Here is an 8,770-nt window from a genome sequence, read left to right on the forward strand (position 1 = left end):
GTCATGTCACCCTCATCTCTTTAAAATCTGCGTTCCACTCTAAGGAATTTGTTTAGAAAAAATGTGAATCCTCAGTTTTTAAAAGGGGATGAGTGAAAGCTTGCATCTAACAATACTCCTTCAGGTGACTCACGAAGGCAGAGTTCTTCAACCTTTCCCCACCTGTGAAGCTACAACAGCCTGTGGCATGGTGGTTGAAGACCACTACCCTAAAGTCAACACTGCCACTGCAGGATTAGTGTTCCCTCTAGGGCTCTCTTAGAAAACCTTTCTGGTCAAACACAGACACATGTCTCAAGAATCCTCGTCTCTCCCTGGGTTTTGTGCTAAGAAGACAGACTGGAGAGGGCATTCTCAATTACCAGTCAAGTAACCCCTCTGAAGTTTTCCTAAAGCCACCCCATTTTATGATTATTTTTGTAAGAAGTTTTCATGGGCTGAGACCATTTTCCCAGACTTTCCCTACCACACGTTCGGACGAGCCTCACGCATGAAGGAATTGGCAGAGGGACCCAGGGCTTAGATCGCCAAGCCTTCTCGGATTGGGACTGGGCCTCCTCCACCCAGATCCCCCATCTTCCAGTATGTAGGCGTTATACCCACCAACTGCCCCCAGCACCCCTGGCCGTGTAATACCATCAATAGCCAAGACCCAGAGACTATAAAACCCCGCTCCTGGAAGCAAATGGCAGCCACGCAACATCTTAATATCTAGTTCTTACTCTGGAGAACCTGGCAGGCTACCAAAAGTATCCTGCCTGCACGGCAGTCTGGCAAACTCCCTGTGGCATATTCAATATACCAAAAACCAGTAACAATGATGGGTCTCATTCTCCTGACCCTGAAAGAACCTCAGATGTGGCACTTTCTAAAATCTCAGGGCTAGAACGAAGGAGACGTTACTGGTGCCTGCTCGAGGAAATCAATGAACAACAGGATGACAGTGATACAGTGATTCCCTACCTACACACAATCAACATTGAACAAAAATGGATTTCTTGGAAAGGGGGCAAATTTACCAGTATCAAGTCTGCTGAGTATTTAACCGGTGTCTTCCCATGAAAACTTCTTACATGGCAGTATAGAATTGTCTTGGATCTATTCAAAGGATGGTTTGTTTTCTAACTCTGAAAAAGCTTCTAAAATGTTCTCACTTTGGAAAGGCAACCATGCCGCTCCTGATGGGTAATGTAGGAGTATGTGGTTCCTAGCTCCTACATCACTGTGTTCAGAGCCTGGTAGAGAGGAGAGGGTGGTACACCCCACTCTCTTCCTGAGTCCTGTTTCTGGGGTCCTCTGGATGAATCAGCAACACCCATTCTAAAGTGCTTAATTGGAGGCAGTAACAAGTATTCTCCAATATCCCACACCCAAAATGTTACTTCTTCATTACTGTTTTAGCTGCTTTCGGAACAATGTTCTCCTTCTGGGCTTCCACAGCTCATGGGATATTTAACAAATTTTTTATTCTTGGAAGATATTCAGTGGCATAGAATTGAAAACCATGATTCCAGCTGACAGTAGCAATACCTCTGTCTCCCTCTGCCAGGTGCTCACATACACAGCTGTCCCTCACTCTCCAGTTGACAGAAGAGATCAATGCCAACTTTTGTACTTGTACTTGTTGGGGAGAAATGAAGAAACAAAATATGAGCTCCTTAAACCAGGTATCTTTTAAGATAAGATGCCAAGGTCAGAGAGAAAGTATAAGGCTTAAGTTACTTGCTTTGTGCTCAATGGATGGACCTCAGTTCTCTCCCCCAACACATGATTGCCATGAGTGACCCATGAGTACAAAGGTGGCAGCAGCCTCCAAGAACTGTCAGATGTGGCCCTAGCGCTCCCCCAAACTCCCTCCCAAAGAAAAGCCCATCAATTTATGTGTTACACATTACAAAGTTCATTTTTTTAACATTCCAGAGAACCCAAAGATTGCACGGGAATTCATGACTTAGAACATCTAATTTTTCTCTCCTTAAACAGGTAGGCAATTTTTTTTCTGCCCTCACAAAGCCATTCATGTCCATCTTTGTGACCAAAGCTTCCTAGCAAAGAATTTGGCTATGCTAAAAGTTGTAGAGAAATCATAGTCTCTTCTATCATTTCAACAATCTCAAAGAGAGCATGAGCAAACTCCAATAGTACCACATTTGTTTCTATTTAACCAGATTGGATCCTGGTTCTTTTCTTCCTCTCTCCCACTATCACCCCCTCTCTTCTTTGCTTCCCTCCTTCCCTTTTCCTTTCTCAAATGCAATGTTTAAAGCTATGTTCTCACACTTTTTTATTATTGTTTTAAAGTTATATGGTTTGTAAGAACTAACTGCTAACTAAAATTTAATAGTTGATTGGTTTTGGTCTGCTTCTACACCACTTGAATTCGTATTGTGCTTAGCAGACACGTTAAGACAGGAGAGTTAACAACAGGCATACCATATACAAAGAGGTATATTTTCAGAGGGCAAGTGTTTGCAATGTGTACATGCAATGTTCTCCAGTTCAACTCTACATTTATTTTTATGTCGTGAACTGATATTCTTATAGTCAATTGAGCTTCTCTTCCAACACTTCATTTTCAGCTGATATTTCATAAAAGAGGAAAAAATCATTGTTAACATACTTTTAAAAAGCACTTCTTATTTTTCTCTCTCTAAAAATAAGAAGTGATATATATTGCTATTGTAAAATGAAGCTGTTTAGCAAAGACTATTTTAGATTTCATTTTTCTCTTTCGGAAGAAAGCTATATTAATGGTTCTACCAAAAGTGAAAGAACAAAATATAATGTTTAAGATGTTATTTATAGTCAATCCTTGTCTTTGTGCTTTAAGTGTTTTCCTCTTGCCATAAAACAATAAATAATAAAATTTAAAGTGCTTTAAAAATATTACTGCTGTTGACAGAATCTAACAGTAAAGTTAAATTCTTTACTATTTGAAGCCCTCAATATTTTTAATATTTTTTAATTGAGAGAAAAATATGGTAAACATATTTGAGCCATTCTATCACATTTGTCCTATTTCATTTTCTCTGAATATTGTTTAAAGCTCATTGGCTGAAGGTCTCTTTCTGCTCAAAGATTCTATAATTGTAAATTGACAAGTGCAAGCTCCCTCTAGCCACTTGAAATACCAATCAGAATCATTATGTATTAGTCACTCCAATTCCTTCTGGAAAACTATAGCTCTACTCTAAACATACTTGGCTATTTAAAATATTTTGTAACAGACATTAAAGTGTTGAATTCTACTGAAAGAAGCATCACCATTTATGTTAATAAAATTTTATCTTATCTTCCAAAACGCTAAGTAGTATTGTTAGGGTGAATGGATTTTTTTTTTATACTTTCTATCCACTGGGTATTAACTACTCATTTATTTAACAGGCCTACAGTAATATATACTCAACTGACAAGTGGACCATGAACACTCCTTCTGCTGGGCTCCGACTAAGCAAAGACTCATTACTTTACACACCTGACATTTTAAGTAGATCCAGATTTGTCTCCAGTGAGTCAATGCCATTAGCTGCCAAAAGTATGATCTACTATTGCCACTTTTAGTTTTATCTGTACATTAGAGTTGTCTTCTGTCTCTGAATTGTCAGACAGCTTAAATCATTCTCATGCTCGCAGACCTTGCTCCTGTTGCATGATCAGAATGTTCTGTTTACTCGTTAATGTTTGAAGAATGAAGTAACAATTGAAGGCTTTCTCTCTCTCTTTCTCTCTCTCTCTCTCTCTCTCTCTCTCTCTCTCTCTCTCTCTCTCTCTCTCTCCCCACACCCACAATTGGCCTTTTAGGTGTGTGATACTTGATTTTTTAGCTAATAGGAAGCTAAAGATACAAAGCTGCATAGCTGCATGGTGATGGTTCTCTGAGTAAGAAGATACCCCAAACTATTTCCTACCTGTTTTCTTCTTCCTGTGAAGTATAAAAAATAATTGTTTCACAGTGTAGAGAAAATACAGGAGTTAAGAAATATGTCTTGCATGCAGTTGATCCTGGTTCAATCCCCAGCACTTCCTATGGTCTCCCAAACACCACCAGGAGTGAGCCCCAAACATAGAACCAGCTATCTCTAGGTGTATCCCATCAACCTCCCCTGAATAAGCATTTCTTCCTGAAGACAGCATTCTTTCATTCAGCAAACATATACTTAATATATGCTGGCCCAAAACATACCAATTCATTGCTCCCTTCTTGTGATGAATGAATGAATTGAGATCAGTGTCAGATTCAGTCAATATCAGTGCCATAAACCCCTGAGTTCAGAGCCTGTGGTGGGTGTTCAGGTCCTCTGAGTCTCATCTGTGATTCCTGGGTTCTTTACTAATGACCCCAATTTATCATGGAAATTAGACAGAGAGTTCATGCTGCAAATTTGATGTATGGAATTCACAAGACACTGTTTTAAATGGACGCGAGCCACTTGGAGCCCATGGAAAGTGGGAACTTTGATGTCCAAAATGTTCTGATGACAAGGTTGCCTGTGGTATCTATAATTGGGGGGGTGTGGGGGCAGGAGGCTGTGCTCTGTAGATGCACCTAGTCATGAGGGACATTCCTTTGGATTCCTCCTGGGTCTTCAGTGCCCTCAGGCCAGCCTCTCCTAGGTCACCGTTGTACTTCTCCTCTCGGTCCCTTAACAAGTCCGCCAGAGCAAGCCACAGTGTCCCCTGCCCCTCCTGACTTGGTGAGTAATTGTCCACGCAGCTGTGACAGATGTACAAGATAACAGCTTCTTCAGGAAAAAATTAACAGTTTGTCCAGCATGTCAGCTCTCTCTTTTTAGTGCTTGGGAGGTCTTGGCCCCATTACGGATGATTTAGAAATTGAGGCAAGCAAAGACCAGCTGCCGGTCCTGAAAGCCATGGCGAATGGCCCTCATCTGCATTCTGGGAAGCACCCACCTCCCGAAACCAGCAGAGCCCCTCCAGCCACAGGACATGGGCGTGATGACAAAGCCTTGATTTGTTGAGAGAGAATAAATGGGTTTTTCAGAAGATGAGGAAATATCACCATTACTGGCCAATTTGCAGCATTTTATCTGTTCTTCAAACATGTCACTTTTGTTATTGTTGCCAGGTAATTACATAGCAAAACGGAAAGAAAACAAAATTCCGGTTACGTATTCAGATGGATTGCAAAATCATATAATCCTGATAAATGCCTATTTATGATACACATGGATGAAAAGTTCATTTTAATTTTGAAGGGCTAGCTTGGGCCTAAATGGGATTGAGTATTATATTCCAGAGAATCTGATTACCTCAAAGCAAATCATGCCATATTCTTCACTTCTGTAGAGCCTGGGGGAGTCAGGGGGATGCAGTAGGCATGTGCATGCTGCAAACCCCCAGAGTGGGCAGAAAGTACATTAAGGATTTGTGTGTCCTGTGTGGAAAAAGAAGTTTCCAAGAAACTACAGAGTTTCCCTGATCTGGGGATCAGTCAGGCCAAAAAAGAGGCTTCCTGGTTTGTTGCAGGGTCAGGGGTTGAGGGAGAGGTGGGTTTCTCTCAAGTGGTGTTCAGGAGGCCCCATCAGCCACTTCCCAAGACCAAACAGGATCAGCTAATTGGCAATCTTTCTCTGATAGTTTCTTTCAAATGATACATTTGTAGATGACAGCACTAGCAGACATGATGCTTCTAATAATCTGTGCAGCAGAGGATTTTCAATGTCATGGCCTCGGTTTTCTTCTGTGCATCTTTTTCCAGACTGAGCCCAACTCTATTGAACACTAATGTAGTATTTCCCATCTACGAAGGGAAATACACATGGATGTCACTTGAAAAAAAAGCTTTTCATACTTTAACTGCTTTTAAAATATGTTGATATATGCTGGGATACTTTTCCTTGGCCTGTTCTAACATTGTTTATTTCATGTTATTTAGTTATTGTGGATTTATGAGAATCTTGTACAATTCTACTGCTCTATGTCATAAAAATAATATAGAGATTAAGACACATCCTGACCTGCTTAAACCCCAGCGCCACATCTGGTCCCCTGAGCACCGCCAGGGTGATTCCTGAGCACAGAGCCTGTAGTGAACCTGCAGCACTGCAGCACTCTCCTTCCATTTTTTATCAATTTGCTCTAGTGGGCCCAGTAACGGTCTCCATTGTGAGACTTGTTGTTACTATGTTTGGCATATTGAATACGTCACGGGTAGTGAGCCTTAGCACTATCAAAAACCAAAACAAAGCAAACAATTTCACTACTCTTCCATGCCCACCACCCAAGTCCCGGTATCCATCATCCACTGTCCTATGGGTTCCCTCCACCTCCCCCAAACCCACTCCCCACACCCCCTGTGATTGCCTTTCTGCCGAGTCCAGTGGTTGATTTTGTTTTGACATTTTCTTTTCCCTTGCTTTGCTTCTTCATGACCCACATAGAAGTGAGATCATCTGCTATTTGTCTTTCCCCCTCTGACTTATGCCCTATGATTGAGGGCTCCTCCTTGAGACTTTCCATCCCACACCAGAGCTTCTTCTGCTGAGTAGGGGAGAAGAAACAGTCATCTGCCCTGAAATCCCACCCACCACGCTAGCTGCTTCCATCTATCAACAAGGGCTCCAGGGTGCCCTCTGTTGGGAGAAAGGAACTCCGGCCAGAAAGGTAGAGAGTTTTTTGGCTCCCAGGTCCACTCTCTTTCTGTGGGAACCAGAGGTGGTGGGTCTGGTAGAAGAGTCCCAGACACTGAGGAGCACCTTTGCAAAACCTGGCTTCAAATTGGCCCACCCTAACTGACACTACACACTCGAATCTCTAGCTAAGAAGCTCAGGTTTGCAAAAGGCAGAGATGGCCCAGAAGAAGGATCGGTTTTCAAGTGTCTGTGCTAAAGATTTCAGACATAATTCTCAGGGAACGTTAGAGATGGGCACTGGAACCACCGCCCTTGGGCCGTATGCAGCTATAGAGATTAGATGACATAACTTCAGTGGGTTCGCGCCATTTAATAATAAAGGTAAAGGTAAAGGCCCTCCCGTTGATCGTCGATTTGCTCGAGCGGGCCCAGTAACGTCTCCATTGGAGACTTTGTTGTTACTGTGTCTGGCATATCGAATACTCTCGGTAGCTTGCCGGGCTCTCCGAGAGGGGCGGAGGAATCGAACTCGGGTCGGCCATGTTGGCCGCGTGTAAGGCGAACGCCCTACCCGCTGTGCTTTATTGCTTACTATTGTGTGCAATTTACAGTAGGGTTAAAATTTTATTTAATTTTCAAGCAAGTGTCTTCCAGAAGCATTTGTATTTTATCAGGAGTTTTGAATGGTTAGGTCTCTCTTGAACACTTGACTTCTTCCCCATAACTTTGTTCTGCTGTTAATTGACTGGATAAGCATATCATTACTGTCACCAAGTTTACTAGTCCAGTCCTAGTCTCCTTTATCACAATTCAAAATCTATGGGGTTCATCTCATTAGGTGATATACCCTCATGATATTTTAGGTTCCTGCTAATGGATTCACAATAACACTAACTTGGCATTATTACCCAGGGCAAGAACCTGTGTATGATTTCCCAGAACAATGCAAAAGAAAGTGGTGACTTTTTCTTTTTTCCTTTTAAAGAACGAGGGTCCAGGATACTGACCTTAACTCCATAAACAGTTAAGCAATTGAAACAGGTTCAGAAAAAGTCAAGACAACTGATTAAAGGCTAACGGGACTAGCCTTGAGAAAAACATAGTGAATGAATAGTATAGAGTTTTCAAAATAATGACCACAGAAAGGGTTCAATAATTCTAAAAGTATTTGTAAATCAAGTACCCAGAGGGAAAAGAATTATTTCAAAAATTATGTTTTCCTCTCACTATTTGCAGATAACATGAGCCTAAAAACCTTAGAAAACCCTCCAACAAGAAGCTCCTAGAAACAATAGACTTGTATAATGTCGCAGGTCATAAAATCAATATCCAAAAGTCCATGGCTTTCCTATATGCAAGCAATGAGAGAGAAGAAAGTGATATGAAAAAAAAACCCGTTCACAATCATGCCTCAGAAAATCAAGTGCCTCGGAATCAACTTAATTAAGGAGTAAAGGACCCATACAAAGAAAATTATAAAATACTACTTTAATAAATAAAAGAGGATTCTTCTGAAATTCATGTGGAATAATAAGGCCCCATGAATAGCTAAAGCAATTCTTGGGGAAAAGATGGGAGGCATCACTTTCTCCAAACTCAAACTACAATACAAAGTGCTAATAATTAAAACAACATGATATTGGAACAAAGACAGAACTGAGGACCAATGGAATAGAGTCAATATCCTTACACACACCCTCAAATATATGATCATCAAATCTTTGGTAAGGGAGCAAGAAATATTAAGTGGAGCAAGGAAAATCTCTTTAACAAATGGTGCTAGCAAAACTGGAAAGCTCCATGCCCCCCCAAAAAAAATGAGCTCAAACCTCTACCTAACACCACACAGACAGATCAAAATGGATTAAAGACCTTAACATCAGACCAGAATCCATAAGATACATTGAAGAAAGGGCCAGTAAAACCCTCAGCAATATTGAAGCTAAAGGTATCTTTAAAGATGAAATGCCACTGACTAAGCAAATGTAAACAGAGATAAACAACTGAGACTACTAAGAAGCTTCAGCACCTCAAAAGAAACAGTGGTCAGAATACAAAGATAGCCTACAGAATGGGAAAGGATATTCACCCAATACCCTTTTGATAAGGGGCTAATATCAAGGATATACAAGACACTAGTTGAACCCTACAAGAAGAAAACGTCTAATCCTATCACA

Source organism: Sorex fumeus, unplaced genomic scaffold (assembly GCF_029834395.1).
Source record: "Sorex fumeus unplaced genomic scaffold, SorFum_2.1 ptg000010l, whole genome shotgun sequence".
Lineage (NCBI taxonomy): Eukaryota > Metazoa > Chordata > Mammalia > Eulipotyphla > Soricidae > Sorex > Sorex fumeus.